Raw genomic sequence first — 10,410 nt, 5'->3', positions numbered from 1 at the left:
ACGCACAAAATGGCGCTCTTGCGCACGAGGTTGGGGCAGCTGCGGCCGCACCCTTTGTACTACCAATGGTGGCCCAAATGCAAGCCTTCATGGCCCAATTCATGGTGGAAATGCAGAAAGAAAACGACATTATGGAACGAATGGAAAACAGAATGAGGGCTGATAGTGAGCGAATAACGAAAGAATTGGGAAACCAAATTGAAGCAATAACGAACGAATTGGGAAACCAAATTGAAGCAACAACGAACGGAATGAGGGCCGATAGGGAGGAAAGGGAGCAGAGGGACAGAGACCGCAAGTTGGGCGAAAGGGTCCCAGGGGTGCACGAGGAAGTAACGCGGGTCGAAAAGCACCTGTTGAACGAAGTTGAGAAAAGCACTGGTACAATGACAGGAGTAGAAATCGCGACCCGGGGTTTGGAAAAGCCGGCGACCGCTGAGGTAGAGGAGGGTGTTTTATTAAAGCCAGCGGTCGTCGAGGAGAATAAAGAAAAAGCAGTGCTGGGAATTAAAATTGAAGAGATGCCGGAGGTAGCCCTGGAATTGCAGGAAAAGATGGAATATGTACAAAGTCCCTGTTCAAATCACGATGCTGTGCTTAACCCGAATGGAAGTTGGCAGGTGCGCGTGGAGAAAAGGATCCCCCAGGTGAGGCGTGCTGTATATTGTGCGGGTAGATTTTGCAGGAGGATGTTTAGCGACAAAAGAATTGTCGCGCGCTTGGGATCGAGGAAGCATCCGAGCGTTGGTGAAGGGTCCCGTGTGAGTGGAAATGGCACGCGTGTGGAAAAAAAGTGTGCGTCAAGGGGTGAGCGTGTTACGAAGCGCGAGTGTGATACCGAGTGCGAGCGAGAATGCACGTCGGGGTGTACGGAGTGTGACACGAATAGTGAGTTGGTGATGGCGCAGGTGCGAGAGGGCACATCGGAGCGCGAGTGTGAAACCGAGTGCGAGCAAGAATGCACGTCGGGGTGTACGGAGTGTGACACAGAGAGTAAGGTGGTGGTGGAACGTGTGCGAGGAAGCACACCTGAGTTGGTGGTAGCGCGAGTGTGGGAGAGCCCGTGTGAGCGCGTTAGTGGGTGGATGCCAGAGTGCACGCCCATGGTGAGTGTTACGGAGGAGAGGTGTGCGCAAGAGTGTGCGCGAGAGGTGTGGTGTGTAACAGGGAGAGCGTTGGTGGAATGTACGGACGGCGTTGGAACGCCGGGTTTTGTGAGGGTGAAAGGGGTAGCGTATGCGTGTGAGCATGCAGGTGAAGCATCGACGGTAACCGGGTTAGCGATTAGAGCGACGGATAGCCGATGCGAGCACCCGGGGCGCGGGGTGCTGTGTTGGGTGCGAGGCCCGGCGCGGATCGATGCTGCGTCGCTTCTCTTCGAAGCGTCGTTGCCGATTCGGGCTTGGCCCCGCCCCGCACGGTCGAGTGTGGGCCTTGGCGGGCGAGGCGACCGGTCCGGTTCAAGGGCGAGTGGGAGGAAGCGGCACGGTGCCCCCTCGTGGGGACGGGGTTCCGACCGGGGGAGATTGAGCCATCGGGCCCGGGACCGCAAGGTGCCGCGCCGAGATGGTGCGTGGAATCTCGGCCCGACCAAACCACCTCCCTTGAACCGAAAGCCGGACGGATTCAACCTGCAGGCGACCAAACCACCCGAATTCATTGCTCGGCTTTACGAACCGAGTTTAATGATGTCATGACGCACCGAGGCTAGGGTATAGCGGACTGTGATGATGGTGATAGTGATAGTGATAGTGATTTGATACGAAATTTATAATAGTGGGTAGAATTGGCAGTAAATGGAAAATTTTTGAATTGGTTGGGATTTGATGTGCAAAATTGGTAGTGGGAGATGCCCGATGTGGTGGGATGGCAACTCGGTCATCCCTCACAAACTGGGGGGCAAAGGAGCACTAGGTTTATGGGGTGTATGGCAGTGAAAACTAGCCTGGGTGGGTTAGGATATTGTGTGTAGGGATCTAGCGAAGATGACATTAGGTAACGTTAAGGTTAGTTAGTGACTGATACCTGTAGTGGGGACGCAGGTAGATTAGCATGGATGATAATGACGTGGGAGCGCAATAGTTTAAAGGGGCGACTGGGAAGCGCAAGTTTCAGAGGGGAGTAGTTAGATGAAATGATGCCGTGTGTTTGAAGATTGAACAGGTGTGATTGCACAGGTGTGCAACTGAACAGGTGTGTGGAGCAGTGTATGAGTGAGTGATGGTGATTGCGTGTTGTGTTGACCAAATGGTCCAGGAAGAGGAGGAGGGTGCAGGTGGCACCAGGTATGATTGCACAGGTGTGCAACGACAGGTGAATGGAGGACAGGTGTATGGAATAAATGGTATGGAGTATTGGAATGGATGGTCGTGGAGTGAGTATGGTGGAAATTGTGGAGTGGAGTGGATGGTGCGAAGGTGTGAATGGGGGAAGAGTGGACCCCCATCACGGATACCCGGGGCGGGTAGTGTAAGTGTTAGGTAGAGGGTACAGGTAAATTGTGGTTGGATATTGGCATCTGTGGTGCGGGTGAAAGAATGGTCTTTGGATGGGTGCATTAGTGTTGTGGAAATGGCTGGGCGTGTAGCCTGTTAGTGTGTGTAGTTGGTTGGGCGCTCCACCACTGTGAGGATGTCGGCCAGGTGAGGCCGCAGGTGGGCTCTGGAAGCCGGTAGTAGTTGTTGTGGATGGGGCCCGAGGATCCGGAGGACGGACCCGGGTAGCCCAGTGCCAGAGGGCACCGAGTGGGGTGACAGAGCCAGGAGGGGCTTTCCCCAGTTAGTTAGGTTAGGGTGAGGAGCTAGGTAAGCTCGGGTGGCAACTGCAGTGGTGGAGGTGTGCAGGTGGGTAGACCTGCTGGGAGAGCTACACGTCGCAGCCCAGAAATTGTGCGAGGGCACCGGGAGATGAATCGGGGGAGTGAGACCCCAAATTGAGAAGCACCACAGTTTGGTCAATGGGAATTGGTTGTTAGAACCCATAGTGTAAGTGGCCAATGGATTGGCAGGGAAAGACCCCGGGTAGTGTAAAGTGTGTTAATGTCATTTAGAAAGTAGTTAGGATGAAGTCTCCGCGCACCATCTGCATCCACTCACCTGAGGTGACAGGTACTCCACACCATGCCATGTTTAATTATTTTTACTATGCAAATGTTTTGGATTGTGAGACGCATCATGACGTGGGTGTGACATTGTGCTTGATGTTCCATCTCTTCCTCCTAATGAGGATTGAATGACGAATTGGGTGATGGCAAATTTTGAAGTAGAGGGATTGTGGAGACGAATTTGGTATAGGAGAAATATGGGGAAGACGTGACAGTAGTGACGAATTTGTAAATGGGTAGATTTTGTAAATATGGGGTAAGGGCAAGGGTAGTGTAGGTGACAGGGGGGTGACGTACGGTAGGGACGAGCTTTCTCACTTCGCCCTCCGTACGCATTTCGCCTTGCATTGCCTTATTGATGTGTACCCTTGTGACCTTACCCCTCGCTCAATTGTCTCTTTTGTCTCCCACATGACCTGTGCGCCATTGGGTGCCGAGGGGAGCGTGCGTGAGTCCTCCATTGTGCGCCCGGAACTCTCAGAACCAGCTGTCTGCATCGATGCACCACATTATGGACCACATGTCTGTGGCCGAGCACCACCTATGGACCCCATGGGTTGGGGCAGGGCCCCTCTGCTGGAACCGGCCATGAGGGCCCGAAAGCCTGCTGGCGGACCTTGGCCACAGGGCACCGATGCCACACAGGTGAAGCACACGTAGTCGGCCCTGTGGGCCATAAATAAAAGAAAATAAAAAGGACACATTGGGCACACTTTATTGCAAATAGGCCGCCAGTAAGAAAATGAAAGAATGACAACATCTGGAAGAACAAATAATAATAACCAGCAGAGGGAGCCGAAGAGCAAGAGATCACCTGCAGGGTTAGGGGTTGTTGATTTTATTTTTTATTGAACATGCATTGAACACTGATGAACAATGGTGACTGCACCGATTGGTGCTTGGGTGTGTATTGGTGCGTTTTTGGGTGCGTTCATGGTGCATTGATGCAGAGCAGACTGTCTCCCCCCCAGAAAGAACAATCACAGGTCCTGGGTTAGTCTTGTAAATAAAAATAGCGTCATTGTAAATAATGCTCCCCACCTTCAGTGTGTAGTTTGAAGACCATTCCGCAATTCGGTTAACTGTGGGCGTAAGTCTGTTAGGCAGGGTGCAATGGAGCAGCGGGACACATTTATTTATGTTTTAAAACTGTCACACTCAGGGTCAGGTTAAAAGTAGAGGGAACTACACCTACGTGTCACACTAAATAAAAAAAAGTTGTAGGCCCGGTCGTGCCTAAGAGGAGGAGGGTGCAGTGTTGCGGATATGAGGACTGTATATTTTTTTTGATTGTGTAAATTATTATTATTGTTTATTCTGCGCCCCCTGCCTCCGGAGCTGTGTAAAGGTGAAAGGGCATCCCATAATTAGTCCACAAGCATACACATCAGCCAATAATAGAATACCCCTGTTTGATAGTTATATCTTATTCTGTGTTTTAGAGTAAGGCTGTGTCTCCCATTAATTGAAGTACTCCATTGCACCAGTGAAAGAGAATAGATCCCCTTTCATTCCCATCCCCAAAATCTCCATTTCCTTTCACATCCCCTTTCGTCATTGCCGAGCCTCGATTGCCAATTACCTCCCCTCCAAAACCACCATTGAACAAGTGCTCGGGTCGGGGAAGAGGGGCGTGCCCGCCCGTCATCATCAAGGGCGGAGCCAGAGGGTCGCATGACCAACCAGGGCCGAGGTGAGCACACCGATGGGCGTGTCCTGAAGGCCGGCGGCTTGATCGCTGGAGGCGCTATAAAGGCGCGTGCGCAAGAAGCGTTGTGTGGTCAGTTGGTGGTCAGTTGGTGGTCAGTTGGTGGTCAGTTGGTGGTCAGTTGGTGGTCAGTTGGTTGCGTTGGTTGCGGTGAGGAGTCGGTGGTGGTGGTCAGTGGTTGCGTTGGTTGCGGTGAGGAGTCGGTGGTGAGGAGTGAGTGGACCAAGAAAGAGTTGAGGGTTTGGACCAGACGAGTCAGACAAGTCCTGGGAAAGCAGCGGAGGCCACAGCAGCAACAACACCCAACAGCCACTTGGGGCCTGGACGGCGGTTTTGAGCAAGGCCGTGAAGGAACGGCGGCTGCTAAATGCGCCGATCGTGCTGCAGGACCCCCCTTGGACCTTCCTCTCCCTCCAGCCATCCACCTCCTGCCTTTCCACCCTTCTTGTGTACGTGAGTTTGTTTTGTTTGTTCTGTCCCTGGGTTAATTAAGTCTGTATAAGCTAGTATTTGCACTGTGTCACCTGCGTCTTATGTGTTGTAAATAAACGTGACTGCTTTCTTTTTGCTTGTGTGTACAATAAATCCAATTACTCTTCTGTCCGTCTTCTCGTTTTATTCCTTTTCCTCTTTGCATTTCGTCGTTTTAGAGTTTTCCAGATTGGGCAGCTGCGGTGCGATACGGCCAAAGTTCTGGGTGAATCGGGTGAGTCGGGGAACAACTGTTCGGTCGTGACACTGTCACTGACACTGTCGTGACACGTGACACGTGAACAACTGTTCGGCCTTCGCTCGGCAAAGTAACATCTAAACCGCGATCAGTAACAATATACAGTATATATAAAAACAGTCATGTGAAAAAGTAAGTACACCCCATGTAAAGTTTTGACTTTTTCAACATGTTTCAACATACAGCTATTTGATCTTCATTTCAACAATATTGATAGATAAAGGTGATATAATATAACAAATATCATGAAACATTTACATTTAGTAGTAACATTTACATTTACACTGGCCTAGCCTAGCTGAGATTGTATAATTTAAATCAACATAAATGCAAATTTCGCATGTGGAAAAAGTAAGTACACCCCTGGCTCTAATAGGTGGTATTGCCTCCTTTGGCAGAAACAACCTCAAGTTGGCGTTTCTTATAACTGTCTACCAGTCTCTCACATCGACTGGGAGAAATTTTTGCCCACTCCTCCATGCAGAATTCTTTCAGCTGTGCCATGTTTAAGGGGTTTCTTGCATGCACAGCTCGTTTCAAATCCCCCCACAACATCTCGATGGGATTTAGATCCGGGCTTTGACTTGGCCATTCCAGAACCCTCCATTTCTTTCTTTTCAGCCATTCCTTGGTGGATTTACTGGTATGTTTACGGTCATTGTCTGTTGCAAGGTCCACCTTCGGTTGAGCTTCAACTTTCCGACAGATGGCCTCACATTATCCTCAAGCACCCTCTGGTACAATGAAGAATTCATAGTGGATTCTATGATGGTGAGCTGCCCAGGCCCTGATGCAGCAAAGCTGCCCCAAGCCATAATATTTCCACCACCATGCTTTACAGTTGGTATCAGGTTCTTGTGGTCAAATGCTGTCTTTGGTTTTCGCCAAACATGTCTTCTGGTATTGTGGCCAAATAGCTCTACCTTTGACTCATCTGTCCACAGCACATTGTTCCAGAAGTGCTGGTCTTTGCCTAGGTGTTCATTGGCAAACTTTAGTCTTGCCCTGATGTTCTTTCTGGACAGCAAAGGTTTCCTCCTGGCACACCTCCCATGGAGATCAAATTTGTGCAGCCTCTTTCTAATGGTAGACTCGTGCACTTTGACCTCAACAGTGGCAAGAGCTACCTGTAGGTCCCGTGATGACATTCTGGGGTTCTTCGAGACTTCTTTCAGCATCTTGCGGTCTGCTCTCGGGCTGAACTTGCTGGGGCGGCCTGGAAAGAATAAGTTGGCAGTTGTTTGGAATCTTCTCCACTTGTAGATGATCTTCCAGACAGTTGAATGATTGATTTCAAATTGTTTGGAAATCTTTTTAAATCCCTTCCCAGACTCGTAGGCATCTATAACCTTCTTTCTGAAGGCCTCAGAGAGCTCTTTTGATCTCGGCATGGTGACGCCGCACACTTCAACAACACAGAGCAAACCAAACGAAATGTCTGAGGTTTAAATAAGACAGGTTCCTCCAGGATCCTCTCCAACGATGTTCTAATCATTTGCACCTGAGCTGGTGCACCTGATTCTAAATTTAGGTATTTGAAGTCGTGATAAATGTAGGGGTGTACTTACTTTTTCCACATGCAAAATTTGCATTTATGTTTATTTAAATTATACAATGGACTACAAAATGTAAATGTTTCATGATATTTGTTATGTTATATCACCTTTATCTTTCAATATTGTTGAAATTAAGATCAAATAGCTGTATGTTGAAATATGTTCAAAAAGTCAAAACTTTACATGGGGTGTACTTACTTTTTCACGTGACTGTATATATATATATGTGTGTGTGTGTGTGTGTATATATATATGTGTGTATGTATATGTGTGTATGTATATGTGTATATATAGTGTATTTATATACAGTGTGAGTGTCTCAAGAGTCTCAGACTATACTCGCTCTCAGCCATTCTCCCATCTCGGAGTGTGGTTGAGTTTGTTATTATTATATTTTTTAACTCGCAAAGCTCTTAGTAAACTTTTTGAGTTCGAGTGGAAAGTGCAGTTTCACCACCAGTAAATGCGCCTGAGGTCGGGAAAGGGACGGACTGCGCGTTCGTTTCGTTTCGCTTCATTCGAGAGGAGTTTGTGCTTCTCCATCCCAAATCCCAACGTGATCGACCGAAGGGAAAGCCGAACGTTTGCGCGGAGTGACACCTGCCCAAGAGGAAAGTGACGCGCCGGGTGTGGAGCCGGAGCACGCCTCCGGCGAGTCGAACCCTCCGCGCTTAATACACAGTGCGGGACCGAGGAGTCGGGGATCCAGGGGGTCGCGTCGGCTTGGCCGCCGCCTCCACCCGAAGGACTCCCACCGCCTTGGGATTCGCCGGCGCTTGACGATTTGGGATTTACAGTGCAGGGGCTTGATTTCCTTTTATTGGGTAAGTGAAAGCGGTAAAGGTAACGGGAGAGAAAAGGGAAGGGAGGCGGGAGCTGAAGCCTCGAAAGCGATGAGGGCTACAGTCGGATCGGGAAGGGGATGTTATTGGGTGGATGAAAGGATGAGAGAGAGATAGATATCTCTCAGAAATGGCAAAACAATCCTTAAACTAAAGGGGAACGTTGAAACCAGCTGATGAAGCGTCAGTGTTAACAGTGTAAGAAAGTCGTTGTGGTACGAGGGTCGCTGAAGGACTATGTGAGGGAGAGACGTTGGTCGGGCAGTCGTGAAGTGTTTGTGAAATATGAAATATGAAGAATGGCAGAGATGGACGGAGAGATGATGTGAAATTGAAGGACGAATGTGAATGATGAATGTTGCGGGTGGGGTGGTTGAGGATCATGATTGTGGAGAATAAAGACGTTAAAGAGGAGGACTGGGGTAAGGGGACGATGTGGAGGAGATAAGCAGTGCGATGAGGGTGGTAAAAGGTGAGGTGGATGGAAAATAGGTGATTGGAGGATGAGGAGAAGATGGAGGGACATTGGATGATGAAGAAGGTGGAGGTAGTGGAAGGGGATGGAGGAGGAGGGGGTTGTTGAGGTGATGGTCGAAGGTGTTGAAGATTGTGCAAGACCAAGATGGAGAGGAGGAGTGATAGGTGAATGGACGAGGTGAATAAAATGGGTGAGTTATTGCAGAAGCATCCATCAAAGCAACATGGGGATCAGGTAATTCACGGAGATTCCATGGAGGAATTAAGGGAATGGGGCCAAAGACGAATTGCGGAAAGATACAGGAGCAGTTGAGGGGAGAGGGGCAGACGGAGAGGGTAAATAAATGGAAACGAAACGAAGTTGTTGCGGGAGAGGTAACGATTCATAACATGGTGAGGATAGTTCTGTCCCTCCCTGTGCCTCTCCCCTCCTATCCCCATAAAGGTAACATTTCATAACATGGTGAGGATAGTTCTGTCCCTTGTCCCTCCCTGTTCCTCTCCCCCTCCTATCCCCATAGAGGTAACATTTCATAACATGGTGAGGATAGTTCTGTCCCTCCCTGTTCCTCTCCCCCTCCTATCCCCGGAGAGGTAACATTTCATAACATGGTGAGGATAGTTCTGTCCCTCCCTGTTCCTCTCCCCTCCTATCCCCGGAGAGGTAACATTTCATAACATGGTGAGGATAGTTCTGTCCCTTGTCCCTCCCTGTTCCTCTCCCACTCCTATCCCCGGAGAGGTAACATTTCATAACATGGTGAGGATAGTTCTGTCCCTCCCTGTTCCTCTCCTCCTCCTATCCCCGGAGAGGTAACATTTCATAACATGGTGAGGATAGTTCTGTCCCTTGTCCCTCCCTGTTCCTCTCCCCCTCCTATCCCCATAGAGGTAACATTTCATAACATGGTGAGGATAGTTCTGTCCCTTGTCCCTCCCTGTTCCTCTCCCCCTCCTATCCCCATAGAGGTAACATTTCATAACATGGTGAGGATAGTTCTGTCCCTCCCTGTTCCTCTCCCCCTCCTATCCCCGGAGAGGTAACATTTCATAACATGGTGAGGATAGTTCTGTCCCTTGTCCCTCCCTGTTCCTCTCCCACTCCTATCCCCGGAGAGGTAACATTTCATAACATGGTGAGGATAGTTCTGTCCCTCCCTGTTCCTCTCCTCCTCCTATCCCCGGAGAGGTAACATTTCATAACATGGTGAGGATAGTTCTGTCCCTTGTCCCTCCCTGTTCCTCTCCCCCTCCTATCCCCATAGAGGTAACATTTCATAACATGGTGAGGATAGTTCTGTTTCTCCCTGTGTTCCCTATCCCCTCCTATCCCCATAGAGGTAACAAATCATAACATGGTGAGGATAGTTCTGTTTCTCCCTGTGTCCCCTATCCCTTCCTATCCCCATAGAGGTAACAAATCATAACATGGTGAGGATAGTTCTGTTTCTCCCTGTGTCCCCTATCCCTTCCTATCCCCATAGAGGTAACAAATCATAACATGGTGAGGATAGTTCTGTTTCTCCCTGTGTCCCCTATCCCCTCCTATCCCCGGAGAGGTAACATTTCATAACATGGTGAGGATGGTTCTGTCCCTCCCTACGTCCCCTATCCCTTCCTATCCCCATAGAGGTAACAAATCATAACATGGTGAGGATAGTTCTGTTTCTCCCTGTGTCCCCTATCCCCTCCTATCCCCGGAGAGGTAATATTTCATAACATGGTGAGGATGGTTCTGTCCCTCCCTACGTCCCATCTCCCCTCCTATCCCCATAGAGGTAACAAATCATAACATGGTGAGGGTAGTTCTATCCCTCCCTGTTCCTCTCCCCCTCCTATCCCCGGAGAGGTAACATTTCATAACATGGTGAGGATAGTTCTGTCCCTCCCTACGTCCCATCTCCCCTCCTATCCCCATAGAGGTAACAAATCATAACATGGTGAGGGTAGTTCTATCCCTCCCTGTTCCTCTCCCCCTCCTATCCCCGGAGAGG

At 49.5% G+C, this 10,410-nt stretch overlaps 1 protein-coding gene across 17 annotated transcripts in view; it reads left to right on the top strand.

Moving 5' to 3' along the window:
• The first annotated feature begins 7,574 nt into the window (after positions 1 to 7,574).
• Positions 7,575 to 10,410, top strand: part of LOC137429699 (transcription factor 12-like) — a 386,392-nt gene continuing 383,556 nt past the window's right edge. For 11 of the 17 annotated variants that reach the window (XM_078779766.1, XM_078779764.1, XM_078779761.1 and 8 more), the window contains exon 1: positions 7,751 to 7,921. The gene's annotated coding sequence lies outside the window, so the exon portion shown is untranslated. Of the gene's footprint in view, positions 7,922 to 10,410 lie in introns of all 17 variants that reach the window. The other 6 variants (XM_078779760.1, XM_078779754.1, XM_078779762.1 and 3 more) reach the window with 4 other exon arrangements.

The sequence above is a fragment of the Myxine glutinosa genome, chromosome 6, assembly GCF_964187855.1.
Source record: "Myxine glutinosa chromosome 6, kmMyxGlut1.1, whole genome shotgun sequence".
In the NCBI taxonomy this organism is placed as follows: Eukaryota; Metazoa; Chordata; class Myxini; order Myxiniformes; family Myxinidae; genus Myxine; species Myxine glutinosa.
Note: the sequence above shows the minus strand (reverse complement) of the source record. Positions and strands in the feature narration are given on the sequence as shown.